The 15,282-nt window shown below is 51.5% G+C and overlaps 1 pseudogene; it reads right to left on the reverse strand.

The window, feature by feature from the left end:
- Positions 1-10,480: 10,480 nt before the first annotated feature.
- On the reverse strand, positions 10,481-15,020 carry LOC134730410 (uncharacterized; annotated as a pseudogene).
- Positions 15,021-15,282: the final 262 nt, after the last annotated feature.

The following is a 15,282-nucleotide window of genomic DNA, read 5'->3' on the forward strand; positions in this document are numbered from 1 at the left end:
CAGACACACACACATGCAAACGCACACACACATGCACACGCAGGAACTCCAACTTCCCCTTCCTACTTTGTCAAAAGCGAGCTGGATGAGAAGCCTAGGAGGTTTGAGTTCTGTCTCCATGACCATAAGTCTGCAGCCACACAATTGTGTGATGGGTTGTGTGATCTTCCTGACAAGGAACCAGTTGAAGGATGCTGACTGGGAAGCCGTGCACGCGACCGGCCGTCAGGATGTGCCCGAGGTAGGAGCAGCCCTTCCGGGTTGACTGGGGCTGGAGGCGCCCAGCTCGCCCCGCCCTGGCAAAGCCCAACACTCCTCTGGCCTGACTTCGTAATGACAGGGGATTGGGGTGCACAGCCAGCAGGTGCCCCCACATTGCAGGGAGGATTCAAAGCGAAACCACTTCAGTTTGCTTCCAGGAAGGGGTGAGCGAGTCGACTCCGGGCTGTCAAGGGCAGCAGCTGTGGCTGGGACCCTGGATGGTGCTGGTCCTCCTGCGGTGGAAGCGGTCCAGGAGATGCTGGGTGCAGTGCAGGGCCACCGCACAGGGAGGTGGGCAGAGGCGGGCAGAGGCGGGCAGGGCCCCACCCTTTTCTCCCTCCTTTCTTTGCTTTTCTCCTTCTGAGCTTCCTGATCGTTTACAGCAGGAACTGTCTTCCTGATGACCTCACTCCCACCCCAGTGCCTGGTATACAGTGGGCGCTCAATAAATGTTGGTGGAGTGAATGGTCACTGGCAAGGGCAGAGGACATAAAGAGGAGAGATTTCGGGCCTCAGCCAAGAGCTCCTGGCCACCGTGGGGCCTCCTCGCTCACCACACAGGTCCTCCCACCTGGCCTGGTCAAGGGATTGTGGTGTGAGTGTGGACGAGGCCTGGGCATCCTGAGACTTCTCAAGTTCCCATTTCCTCAGCTGGCACAGAGAAGCCAACTCTGTGAGGGCCCCAGGGCTCAGTATTCACCTTCTGAACTTGGGGGAAGAAAAACCAGTCCAGGTTACATCCAAGGAGCACTCGTTGAGACACTTGGTCCGGGAGGACAGTGATAATCAAAGCCTCACGTCCCTGGCAGTGCAACTCCACAACTGCTCAGCCCCACATAGACACAACATGTGGGCGGGTGATTCGGTTTTTGCGGAATTGACTTTGTGTGTGGATGTCATGGAGACACTTCCTGGCAGGCGCGGAGAGAAAGGGGCATTGTTCTTCCCGCCGGAGAAAGGAGGGCACTGGGGGAGCCTTGGGCAGTCCCCTCCGTGGCCAGAGAAAGAGGCTGGGAGGCGTCCCGGGGGCCTCTGAGGCTGGGCGATTTGGGGTTCCAGAGACCACTAAAGCAGCGGCCCGCTGCCCAATTTATGTGTGCGCTAAATCACGACCATGATTTCTGCGTGTTTTCTAGAATAGCAGCCAGTCACAAAACACAGGACATGGTCTCATAACGTTCCAGATTCTAAACATTTACAATCAATCTCTATGCTTTTTAACAAATATCTCAAAATCAGACTCATCTTTTCAACATATTTTTAGTGTTCTGGTTTCCGTTTCTGTTTAGGCACATTTGTCACGGCAAAGCCTGGAGCTGCAGTTATCAGAAACGTCTAAAAATTCAGAAGCTGATTGCTTTTAAAAGTAGCAGAACTAAAACGAAAACCTAAACACTAGGTTGTTACATTTTGGGAGGTGTCTCCATGTGGACTCCTAAATTATTGTCTGAGGTCTGCTTACTCCAAGAGGCATTTCTCTTTTCAGAAAATTAAAAACATTAAGTACTCCATCCGGACACAAAGCGTCTCCATATGACAGAGTTTTGTTACTGTGGGGAGAGGACAAAGCGCCAGCCACACCCCTCATTCCACAGCCTTTCCCAACCCTCCCCTCGAGATGAAACGCTGGCCATCTGCAGCGCTTCACCTCTGAGCTGGAAAGAAGCTTGTTTCTTTTGCTTTGATGAGTTTCTGCTGGTTTTGGCGGGACTTTGAAGTTTATTTATTGTCATTAAATTGCATTAATTATTTTTGAAGTTTATACTTTTGTTCACAACTCTTAATACTTTGTGAAGTGCATAAAATAAGCGTAAATTCAAAAAATTCCAAGAAATGGATCCAACAGTTACTTTTAATTGGCAGCAGAATATGGCCCCCAATTTATTACAAACTTACATGCAATGGTTTAGAACTAATTTTAACTTCCCCTTGAAGTTGGAATTCAAAACCACACTGGTGGCTTGACATGGTATTAATCAAGGAGAATGTTTGTTTCATAATTTGAAACAAGGACCTGGATCTTTCATGACGTCCAATATTATTTCCATATGAGGGGGCAGAGTGGGAAGAAGGCAGCTGGAACAGACGCCAGGGCCCAGCCAGGATCTGGGGCCCTCTTGATCTCCCTCATTATCGGAGCTTCTCCCAGGGCCAGCCAGGGGCGCCGCACAGCGCAGCCTTTTGCCTGGGGTCAGAGAAAGCTTATGGGCAAGGGCAACAACAAAACCACTTACCACCGCCAGATCGCATTCCCCCCAGCAGAGACCCCAGCCTGCCTCAGCCCCACCCCGAGCAGAGACCCCAAGACCCCGGCCTGCCTCAGCCCCACCCCGAGCACAGACCCCAAGACCCCGGCCTGCCTCAGTCCACCTGTCCAGAGACCCCTGCCTGCCTCAGCCCCACCCCAAGCACAGACCCCAAGACCCCGGCCTGCCTCAGTCCACCTGTCCAGAGACCCCAGCCTGCCTCAGCCCCACCCCGAGCAGAGACCCCAAGACCCCGGCCTGCCTCAGTCCACCTGTCCAGAGACCCCTGCCTGCCTCAGCCCCACCCCGAGCAGAGACCCCAAGACCCCGGCCTGCCTCAGTCCACCTGTCCAGAGACCCCTGCCTGCCTCAGCCCCACCCCGAGCAGAGACCCCAAGACCCCGGCCTGCCTCAGTCCACCTGTCCAGAGACCCCTGCCTGCCTCAGCCCCACCCCGAGCAGAGACCCCAAGACCCCGGCCTGCCTCAGTCCACCTGTCCAGAGACCCCTGCCTGCCTCAGCCCCACCCCGAGCAGAGACCCCAAGACCCCGGCCTGCCTCAGTCCACCTGTCCAGAGACCCCTGCCTGCCTCAGCCCCACCCCGAGCAGAGACCCCAAGACCCCGGCCTGCCTCAGTCCACCTGTCCAGAGACCCCAGCCTGCCTCAGCCCCACCCCAAGCACAGATCCCAAGATCCCTGCCTGCATCAGCCCTACCAGTCCAGAGCCCCCGGCCTGCTTCAGCCCACCTGTCCGCTTCACTGCATTGGTCTCCATTCCTTTCTCCACAGCTTCCCAGCACTCCTGTGCCAGGGCCTTTCCCCAGCTCCAGGCCCAGCTGCAAGTGAGGTCCAGGCCTCCCTCGGCCCGTGCCATGGAGAGAGGCAGTAACCTGGCGAGGATGCCCGGGTGTGGAGGAGGGACCTGGGCTGGGGCTGTGTTGTGGGGAGGGGCCGGGGATGCCCCCTAGTGGACTGGGATGGTGTCTCTGATGCAGAGATGTTGGGGGAGGTGGTCGCAGAGGTAGAGGGAGGGTAGAGGGAGCTGGAAACGGGGAGGGGAAAGGCCCCTCACACTGGGTGCCCGCCCTGCAAGTGTTGTGCTGGCCAGGATGAGAAGCTGTGGCCACTCAGCAGCCCTGGAGCAGGCCATCGGGGAATCTCCAGGGAGGGGCTGGCAGGCAGAGGGCCAGAGGCAGGACCTGCAGCTCGAGTTGAATGGGCAGCAGGGCCACAAAGAGGCCAAGGCCGGGGCACTGTGGGACCCCTGCCCGCAAGGAAGGGGGGCGCCATGTGGGCTGCGCGGGGCTGGGTTTTGCTGTTTTGGCCCATGCTTTCCCTGTGCCTCTGCCTGTTCAGAGCCCCTGGTGCCCTGGAGGAAGGTCTGGGGGCAGCAGGGGGACCTGGATGGCTGGGGGTGGAGTGGGAGGGGAAGGTGGGGTCCAGGGTTTTCCTCCTAGCCCAGGGAGTTGGCCGCGGGTTTGGAGGACAGAGCCCTGACAGGGACGTGAGGCATTGGCTGTGAGCTCGAGGGGACATGCTCATGGGCGCCAGGGCAGAGACAGAGGAGGCTCAGAATTGGAGTCTGGGGCCTCTGGGAGGGGAGCTGGCTGGTGAAGTGGTCCAGGGTGAGGGCAGGGGCATGGCAGCAAGCAGAAGGACCCCTCACCACTGACCCACGCCGCTCGTCCACAGCAGAGGCTCGGACCCCATTCCACGTGGGAGGTGGAACGTGCTGGGGGAGACAGCAGCCCAAGTGGGGACAGAGGGGGGTCCAGCAGCCTTGCCCCACCCCACCCCCCCCACCGGATCCCAGGGGTCCAGCAGCCTTGCCCCGCCCCACCCCCCACCGGATCCCAGGGGTCCAGCAGTCCCCTTGCCTCTGACCAGATCGCTGGGTCCAGCAGCCCATCATCTGCATCACAGGGGCAATGTGTGGTTTTTAGGTTTTGGTGTGTGTGGTGTGTCAGTGTGGTGTGTGTGTGTGGTGTGTGTGTGTCTGTGTGTGTGGTGTGTGTGTAGTGTGTGTTTGTGGTGTGTGTGTGGTGTGTGTGTCTGTGTGTGGTGTGTGTGTGGTGTGTCTGTGTGGTGTGTGTTTGTGTGTCTGTGTGAGTGTGGTGTGTGTGTGGTGTGTTTGTCTGTGTCTGTGTGGTGTGTGTGTGATGTGTCTGTGTGGTGTGTGTGTGGTGTGTGTGTGTCTATGTGTGTGTGTGGTGTGTGCGTAGTGTGTGTGGTGTGTGTGTGGTGTGTGTTTGTGTGTCTATGTGTGTGTAGTGTGTGGTGTGTATGTGTCTGTGTGTTTGTCTATGCACATTTCTTTGGTCCTGGCCTTTTTTAATGATGGCAACAAACTTTACGAGAGTTTAGTTTTCATCTTTCTTTCTTTCTTCTCATATCTCTTGCAGCTTTTCCTGGATTTGTTTTTCTTTTCATTTTGAGGTTTTCTCCATAAATGTTTTCATTGTGGGTTTTGTTGGCAAATCTTCTGAAGGCTTATGAGACTATTTTTATTATACCCTCAAAATACTTCTTTCTTTCAACTATTGTATTTTTTTACAGCCATTATTTCCACTTTGTTCTTTTTTCAGGACATTTTTCTTTTTCACACCGCTAACATCTTTTCTTATCATGTTAAATATGAGCATCCTACTCATGTTAAGTCATGTGTCTATTCTAACACACCTGCTTCAGATGTCATACACCTTCCAGTTTGTGGCTTTTTCTTTTGTGATATTTAAATTGCTTGGGCGTTTAGTTCCCTTCACCCAAGAGCTCACCTTCCTCTACAAGTGGGTTTAATCACCTCTGGAGGAAGATACATCCTCCACAACTTCTATTTTCATGCATAGCATCCAAAATACAAACTTCTGGCTATGCCAAAGACTACAAGGCCAATCACCAAGAGACAAAAAGGAAATATAAACAGAACTGAATAGGAGCAGATGTTGGACTTACCAGATATGATTTTAAATTAACTTTAGTTAAAATCACATGACAATATGAACAATACTACAGGATAACTGAAGTCTTTTGTTTTTTGAAAATCAAATGGAAATACTAGAACTAAGAACTGTATTAACGGAAAGTACTTAAAAGATGGGGTTAGCAACTGATTGAACATCAGAATAAAGATCAGTGAACCAGAAGCTAGGTAGGTAGAACACATAAAGAATAATGCAATCAAAACTAAAAGGAAAAAAGTAGAAAAAAGGGCGTGACAACGTATGAGACATGATGCAAATGCATGACATGTATGGACTGGAGTCCCAGAAGAAGAAGAGAGAGAATGAGGGAGAAGACTATTTAAAGAAACACTGGTTAAGACATTCCCAAAATCAATGAAAGACATCAGACCACATATCTATGAAGCTCTGCAAACATGAAGCAAAATGAATGCAAAGAAAACCACGCCTGGGCATCTTACAGTCAAAAATAAAAAGGAAGAGAAAAATTGTGACAGTAAATAGGCTGATGTTTCACTTCTCAACAGAAAATAATGGAAGCTGAAAGACAACTGAATGATGTATTTTTAAATTCTGGGGTTAAAAATAACAGCTCACCTAGAATCTTATATCCAGTTAAAATATTTTTATGAAAATAAACATGAACTGAAGATGTATTCAGATGAAAAGTTTGAGGGAATTTATCATCACTAATCTTCACTAAAATAAATGTAAAGGAACTTTTTCAGGCCAAAGGCAAATTATCCAAAAATATCTTGTTTTCAAAAACAAGAAAATAGGAGAAAAATTGAAAATCAATAGAAAAGGTAAACTTGTGGGCAAACCCACTGAAAACAATAAAAATAATGATATATTGTAGAATTAAATATGCATACAATTAGGATACAGAAAAATGATGCAAAAGCCAGGATAGGAAAATGAGGTTAAAGAATTATAACGTGCTTGCATCCAGGAGCAAGTGTGCTAACTCTGATACATCACCAATGCAGGTGAGGAGTCATTAAGAGAATGATTTAAAATGCACATGACTAAAAGCTTAGTGGAGAAAAATAAGAAAAAGTATTAACTCATCAAAAACTAACAGGAAAAGATGAAAACCAGCTAATGAGGTCACAATGAAGAAAACTGTAATGGGGTAAATCTAAGCACAGAAGTATCGTTAATGTAGTCATATAAATTACACAAATACTCCAACTAAAAGACAAAGATTGTCATGCTGGATTATAAAAATAAAACAAAACAAATGATATGTTCTTTTAGATGGTACTCGGTAGTGCAGGTGCCTAAAGGCAGAAGGATAGTGCCGAGACCAGCTCGGTCAGGGAGACCCTAACCCAGCGGCGCTAGAGGAATTAAAGACGCACACACAGAAATACAGAGGTGTGAAGTGGGAAATAGGGGTCGCACAGCCTGCAGAGCTGAGAGCCCTGAAACAGAGATTTACCCACATATTTATTAACAGCAAATCAGTCATTAGGATTGTTTCTATAGATATTAAATTAACTAAAAGTATCCCTTATGGGAAACGAAGGGATGGGATGAATTAAAAGAATAGTTTGGGCTGGTTAACTGCAGGAGGAGTATGTCCTTAAGGCACAGATCGCTCATGCTATTGTTTGTGGCTTAAGAATGCCTTTGCCCTCTCCCCTCCCCCCTCTCCCCTCCCCCCCTCCCCTCTCCCCTCTCCCCTCTTTCCACGGTCTCCCTCTGATGCCGAGCCGAAGCTGGACGGTACTGCTGCCATCTCAGCTCACTGCAACCTCCCTGCCCGATTCTCCTGCCTCAGCCTGCCAAGTGCCTGCGATTGCAGGCGCGCGCCGCCATGCCTGACTGGTTTTCGTATTTTTTTGGTGGAGACGGGGTTTCGATGTGTCGGCTGGGCTGGTCTCCAGCTCCTAACCGCGAGTGATCCGCCAGCCTCGGCCTCCCGAGGTGCTGGGATTGCAGACGGAGTCTCGTTAACTCAGTGCTCAATGGCGCCCAGGCTGGAGTGCAGTGGCGTGATCTCGGCTCGCTACAACCACCTCCCAGCCGCCTGCCCTGGCCTCCCTAAGTGCCGAGATTGCAGCCTCTGCCTGGCAGCCACCCCGTCTGGGAAGTGAGGAGCGTCTCTGCCTGACCGCCTATCGTCTGGGATGTGAGAAGCCCCTCTGCCTGGCTGCCCAGTCTGGAAAGTGAGGAGCGTCTCTGCCCGGCCGCCATCACATCTGGGAAGTGAGGAGCGTCTCTGCCCGGCCGCCCATCGTCTGAGATGTGGGGAGCACCTCTGCCCTGCCGCCCCGTCCGGGATGTGAGGAGTGTCTCTGCCCGGCCGCCCTGTCTGAGAAGTGAGGAGACCCTCTGCCTGGCAACCACCCCGTCTGAGAAGTGAGGAGCCCCTCCGCCCGGCAGCCACCCCGTCTGAGAAGTGAGGAGCGTCCTCCCTCCTCGTCCGGGAGGGAGGTGGGGGGGTCAGCCCCCCGCCCGGCCAGCCGCCCCGTCCGGGAGGTGAGGGGCGCCTCTGCCCGGCCGCCCCTACCGGGAAGTGAGGAGCCCCTCTGCCCGGCCAGCCGCCTCATCCGGGAGGGAGGTGGGGGGGTCAGCCCCCTGCCTGGCCAGCCGCCCCGTCCGGGAGGCGAGGGGTGCCTCTGCCCGGCTGCCCCTACTGGGAAGTGAGGAGCCCCTCTGCCCGGCCAGCCGCCCCGTCCGGGAGGGAGGTGGGGGGGTCAGCCCCCCGCCCGGCCAGCCGCCCCATCCGGGAGGGAGGTGGGGGGGTCAGCCCCCCGCCCGGCCAGCCGCCCTGTCCAGGAGGTGGGGGGGTGCCTCTGCCCGGCCGCCCCTACTGGGAAGTGAGGAGCCCCTCTGCCCGGCCAGCCGCTCTGTCTGGGAGGGAGGTGGGGGGGTCAGCCCCCCGCCTGGCCAGCCGCCCGGTCCGGGAGGTGAGGGGCGCCTCTGCCCGGCCGCCCCTTCTGGGAAGTGAGGAGCCCCTCTGCCCGGCCAGCCGCCCCGTCCGGGAGGGAGGTGGGGGGGTCAGCCCCCCGCCCGGCCAGCCGCCCCATCCGGGAGGGAGGTGGGGGGGTCAGCCCCCCGCCCGGCCAGCCGCCCTGTCCAGGAGGTGGGGGGGTGCCTCTGCCCGGCCGCCCCTACTGGGAAGTGAGGAGCCCCTCTGCCCGGCCAGCCGCTCTGTCTGGGAGGGAGGTGGGGGGGTCAGCCCCCCGCCTGGCCAGCCGCCCGGTCCGGGAGGTGAGGGGCGCCTCTGCCCGGCCGCCCCTTCTGGGAAGTGAGGAGCCCCTCTGCCCGGCCAGCTGCTCTGTCCGGGAGGGAGGTGGGGGGGTCAGCCCCCCGCCCGGCCAGCCGCCCCGTCCGGGAGGGAGGTGGGGGGGTCAGCCCCCTGCCCGGCCAGCCGCCCCGTCCGGGAGGGAGGTGGGGGGGTCAGCCCCCCGCCCGGCCAGCCGCCCCGTCCAGGAGGGAGGTGGGGGGGTCAGCCCCCCGCCCGGCCAGCCGCCCCGTCCGGGAGGTGAGGGGCGCTTCTGCCCGGCCGCCCCTACTGGGAAGTGAGGGGCTCCTCTGCCCGGCCACCACCCCATCTGGGAGGTGTACTCAACAGCTCATTGAGAACGGGCCATGAAGACAATGGCGGTTTTATGGAATAGAAAGGGGGGAAAGGTGGGGAAAAGATTGAGAAATCGGATGGTTGCCGTGTCTGTGTAGAAAGAGGTAGACATGGGAGACTTTTCATTTTGTTCTGTACTAAGAAAAATTCTTCTGCCTTGGGATCCTGTTGATCTGTGACCTTACCCCCAACCCTGTGCTCTCTGAAACATGTGCTGTATCCACTCAGGGTTGAATGGATTAAGGGTGGTGCAAGATGTGCTTTGTTAAACAGATGCTTGAAGGCAGCATGTTCGTTAAGAGTCATCACCACTCCCTAATCTCAAGTACCCAGGGACACAAACACTGCGGAAGGCCGCAGGGTCCTCTGCCTAGGAAAACCAGAGAACTTTGTTCACTTGTTTATCTGCTGACCTTCCCTCCACTATTGTCCTGTGACCCTGCCAAATCCCCCTCTGCGAGAAACACCCAAGAATGATCAATAAAAAAGAAAAAAAAAAAAAAAAAAAAGAATGCCTTTAAGCGGTTTTCCACCCTGGGCGGGCCAGGTGTTCCTTGCCCTCATTCCCGTAAACCCACAACCTTCTAGTGTGGGCGTTATGGCCATTATGAACATGTCACAGTGCTGCAGAGATTTTGTTTATGGCCAGTTTTGGGGCCAGTTTATGACCAGATTTTGGGGGGCCTGCTCCCAACAGATAGGAAAGGTGTCTCATGCAAACAGAAAACCAGCAGAATGTTTGGGAAAAATGATCAACAAATTTGACTTGGTCAGCATGGACAGAGCCCCGTGTGTGAGGACTGACTTCAGCCTATGAATTTCTCCAAGTACACAAGGAACATTACCAAAACTAATGGCCCATTGGATCATTAAAGAGTCCCCCCAAAATTGGTGGTGTTGAAAACATACAGAACACAGTTTCTGACCTGGATTCTATCCAAGCCACGAGGGGTTTTACGCCCTGGGCTTAGATTATGGTGCATCAGGGTAGGCTTCCATTCTTTAGCACAGAGCTTGGTGTTCCAAAGGCCATGAGGAGTTTTAGATCCTGGACCCCGGACATGTTCCAAGACTCTTTTACATTATGTCAGACATGCAAGCCCTGCCTCAGCTTCTCCCAACACTCAGCTTTTCTCCCAACATTAACTATATCAAAAATGAAAGTGGAGACATCACTAAAGATCCCACAGATACTAAGTTAATAATAAAAGAATATGCTGAACAATTTATGCCAATAAATTTGACAATTTAGAAAAATTGAACAAACTCTGAAAAACACAACTTGCCAAAACTGATGCAAGAAAAATTTATGAGTCCTGAACAATCTTATTTAAAATGTTCCCACAGAGAAAACTTCAGGTCCAGTTGGCTCCACCAGCAAACCATTCTTCCAAACGTTTGTGGGAGAAAAAACACCAATCTTACACAAACTCTTCCAGAGAAGAGAAAAAATGATTAATGCTTTGCAACTTTATTTAAAAGACTAGCCTGACTTTGTGATTAAAATGTGATGAGATCATTGCAAGAAAGAAACATTACAACAATCTCTGACATGTGCATGGACCAAGTATCCTCTAAAAATGAGTGAATTACTGATAAATGAATTCAATGAAGTCTCAGGTTACAAAATCAATGTACACAAATCAGTAGCACTGCTATACACCAACAATGACCAAGCTGAGAATCAAATCAAGAACTCGAGCTCTTTTACAATAGCTGCAAAAAGTAAAATAAAATAACTAGAAATAACTTGACCAAGAGGTGAAATATCTCTACAAGGAGACCTAGCAAACACTGCTGAAAGAAATTGTATATGACACAAACCAATGGAAATACATCCCATGATCATGGATTGGAAGGATCAATATTGTGAAAGTGACCACACTACCCAAAGCAATCTACAGATTCAATGCAATTCCTGTGAAGATACCAACATCGCTTTTCAAAGAATTGGGAAAACAATCCTAAATACCATGCTGTTTTGGTTACCATAGCCTTGTAAGATAATTTGAAGTCAGGTAATGTGATTCCTCCAGCTTTGTTCTTTTTGCTTAGGATTACTTTGGCTATTCAGGCATTTTTTTATTCTATGAATTTTAGGGAGGGAGGGGAAGGAGGGAAGGAGGAAGGGAAGGAAGGAAAGAAGGAAGGAAGGAAGAAAGGGAGGGAGGGAGGAAAGAGAGAGGGAAAGAAAGAAAAGAAAAAGAAAGAAAGAGATGGAAGGATGGAAGGAAGGAAAGAAAGGCAGAAAGATAGGAAAGAAAAAAAGAAAGGAAGAGAGAAAGAGAGAAAGAAAGAGAGAAAGAAAGAGAAAGAAAGGGAAAGAAATCATTCCAGTCAAAAGCCCCGTGTTAGAGATCAGCCGGTGGTTTCTGCTTACCTGAACTATAACCATGTACACTGAGATGGACTTTGGTTTGCTTGAGTTGAAACCCAAGGCACTGGGGTCATCTCGTTCTAATGATCTCCCAATTATTTTAACCTGTGTGTGTGTTTACTATGTGCACACACACAAGCACAACTAAGAACTCAAATTCAGAATAAAGAAATTCTACAAATCAATAAAAGACAAAAACCCAATTTTTGAAAACGCAAAGACAGTATCCAAATTGCCACTAAGCATATACAACCGTGCTCAACTTCAATGATTGCGGGAGCAATGAGTATCAAAAACACAATAAAATACCAATATACACCCGACAAAATGGCTGAAATTTACAGCTGACAATTGCAAGTGGTAGCAAGGGTGTGGGGCAACTGGAACTCCCATAGACTGTTGGAGAGTGTGAGTTGGCACAGCCACTCTGAAAAGCTGTTAAGCAGTGTTTGATAAAGCTGAGCATGTGCATACTCTATAACCCAGCACTTCAAATCCAGTGTATGTTCCACATCTGTACAAGAATTCCATCTGCCACAAAGTACACATGAGGCTGTTTGTGACACCCTTACTCACAACAGGTAAAAACTACTGTGATTAACGAACGGATGATAAACTGCGTTCACATAATGGAATACTATAAGGCCACTTACATGAATGAAACAGTGCTGTGTTCAACAGCATGGGTAAGTTTCACACTTATATGAAGTTCAAGAAGAGCTGAAGGTAATCTGTGTGTTAGAAGAGGGGTTGTGGAGCCTTACGGGGTGGAGGTTTCTGGGGGCTGGGATCGTTCTATGTCCTGGTCTTGGAGGTCTCGATGCTGTAACAATTCACCATAATTTTCTTATTCATATTATACTTCAAAAAATTGCCTAAAAACAATAAAAGAGTTAGGAAACTAAATAAATCAAATTTAATTTAAAAATAAATTCCTGGCTGGGCGCAGTGGCTCACACCTGTAATCCCAGCACTTTGGGAGGCCAAGGTAGGTGGATCATGAGGTCAGGAGTTCAAGACCAATCTGGCCAATGTGGTGAAATCCTGTCTCTACTAAAAAATACAAAAATTAGCCAGGCATGGTAGTGGGCACCTGTAATCCCACCTACTTGGGAGGCTGAGGCAGGAAGAATTGCTTGAACCTGGGAGGCGGAAGTTGCAATGAGCTGAGATCACACCACTGTACTCCAGCTTAGGCAACACAGAGAGACTCCATCTCAGAAAAAAAAAATATATACAAAAAATACAAAAAATTAGCTGGGCATGGTGGCAGATGCCTGTAATTCCAGCTACTTGGGAAGCTGAGGCAGGAGAATTGCTTGAACCGGGGAGGCGGAGGTTGCAGTGAGCTGAGATTGCACCACTGCACTCCAGCCTGGGTGACAGAGTGAGACTCTGTCTCAATAAATAAATAAATAAATTCCCACATTGATTCTTTTGCGGGGAAAAGCAATAAAATGTGTGAACAGGCAAACAGACTAATGGAATAAAAGAAAGTGCCAAAAAGGGCCCCCTTCAATGGGAACCCTGATATGACAGGACCATCATCTATGGAACCCCACTGTGATGAATGTGGGCCCCGCGTCCCTGGAGAAAGGGTACCAGGGCCAGCATGGGGGGTGAGAGCTTCCAAAAATGCCCGCCAACTGCCTTCCTTCTTCACCAGGCCAGGCGAGTGCTCAAAGCACTTTTCCTGCAGGAACCGAGACGCTAGCTCCTTTAACAGCCACTAACGAGTCCCACGTCACCCTCCCCCTCTACCCGACATCCCTTTTCATTCTCAAGGGAAGCACCCTGGCCCCTCTTCGGCCTGGGCCCCCTGGGATGGGCTGCCTGGCGCAGCTGCATCCTGTAGGAGTCAGTGGGCGGCTGGGGCTCCGTGTCTTCCTGGGACTTCTATTGAAGGCATTTTGAGGAGGTTGGAAGATAAGTGTCTAGTTAGGCATTAAAGAGAAGTCTCCCTTCACAGTGGCAAAGTTAGGCTGTGTGTCTTTTCCTGTCTTGGGAGTAGCTGCTCTTGCCCCAGCTGCGGATGCTGGGTGTGAGCAAGGCTTTCAGGCTGGCCATGGGCTCCGTCCAGGCTTGAGCTGTGTCCCCCGAAGCCAGGGGGAGCCATTGACCTGCGGCCTCCCAGAGCAGGGGCACGAGGTCTGTCGCTGGACTTTCCAAGTCGACTTCCTTCTTTTGTCCTGCCAATTTTCTAAAGAAGAAAGCTGCCTTTTCTCTGGAGGCTGGCAAGAGCCATCTGGGAGAATGAAATACAGCCCCTTCCTCTTTGTCTTTAACTTCCCTTCAAAGCTGAGCAGGAAAAAAAAGATGACTTGGTCTGGGGTCCTTGGTGGCATCAAGCCCCCAGCACCCCTCCTGTCAAAGCAAAGAATATTACCAAGGGTAAAAAAGCAACATTTCATAAAGAGGCAATTTATCAAGATGACATAGCAGTCCTAATTATTTATGCCCCTAATTACAAAGCTTCAAAATACATGAAACAAAATTGATAGAATTGCAAGGAGAAATTTTTAAAATCACAATTACAGTTAAGAGATTTCAACATCGCTCTCTCAATAATTGAAAAAAGAGCAAGCAGACAAAGCAGCAAGAAAGAACATTGTGTAGTCCCAGCTATTCGGGAGGCTGAGGCAAGAGAATGGCATGAACCCAGGAGGCGGAGCTTGCAGTGAGCCTAGATCGCGCCACTGCACTCCAGCCCGGGCAACAGAGCGAGACTCCGTCTCAAAAAAATAAAAAAAATAAAGAACATTGGACAACATCGATCAGCATGATCTGACTGATGCCTACAGAACCCTCCACCCAACCACAGAGGAACTCATGTTCTTCCTATCAGAACACCTGACTGATGCCCATAAAACCCTCCCCCCAACCACAGAGGAACTCATGTTCTTCTTCTTTTTTTGAGACGGAGTCTCGCTCTGTTGCCCAGGCTGGAGTGCAGTGGCACCATCTCGGCTCACTGCAAGCTCTGCCTCCTGGGTTCAAGTGATTCTCCTGCCTCAGCCTCCCAAGTAGCTGGGACTACAGGCACCCGCCACCACATCCAACTAATTTTTTTTGTATTTTTTAGTAGAGACGGGGTTTCACAGTTTTAGCCAGGACGGTCTCGATCTCCTGACCTCATGATCCATCCGCCTCAGCCTCCCAAAGTGCTGGGATTACAGGCGTGAGCCACCACGCCCGGCCAATTTTTAGGTTTATGAGTGGCTGTCCCTGGAGCTCAGCTATGCTTGGGAAGCTGAGCCTCCCAGTCACAGGGGGCAGGTGCAGACAGGCTTGTACCAGAGGAGGTCGGCTGTCACGTCCTGTCCCCACCACTGCCCACAAGCTGTGGGACCAGGCCTGGGGACTTAGCACACCTGGCCCACCAGCCATGGCCCACAGCCCATGGTGAGCTCAGGGAGGTGGGTGAGACAGATGGAGCTGGCCTGTGTGGCTTGGCCCTGGGAGGCCTCTGTTTCCTCCCTCAGTGCCACCCCCAACCCCAGGAGGGGTAGGGACCAGTGGGCAGACGCCGAGCCCCTGGGTGCTGGAGCAGAGGAGACTGGCGATGAGGACCTGCATGCCCATCGCACCCTCTGATGATCAGAAAGAAACCAATGCAATCCCTTCCCTGGCTCTCAGCCCTTCCAGGACTTCTCACCAGTGCAGAATTCCACCATACACCTCATCTCCATCCTGGCCCAGGGTTAGCCCTGAAGATCAGGGGGCCTGGCCCAGATACTTCCTGCTCCCCACAGTGATCTTATGGGACTGAGCCAAGAGGATGCCCTGGCAGGGGGCTTCTGGAACCTCGTGGCCTTCATCGGCACCGCCTCTCTCTGCAGGCTCC

The sequence above is a fragment of the Pan paniscus genome, chromosome 4 (genome assembly GCF_029289425.2).
Source record: "Pan paniscus chromosome 4, NHGRI_mPanPan1-v2.0_pri, whole genome shotgun sequence".
NCBI classification, from domain to species: Eukaryota; Metazoa; Chordata; class Mammalia; order Primates; family Hominidae; genus Pan; species Pan paniscus.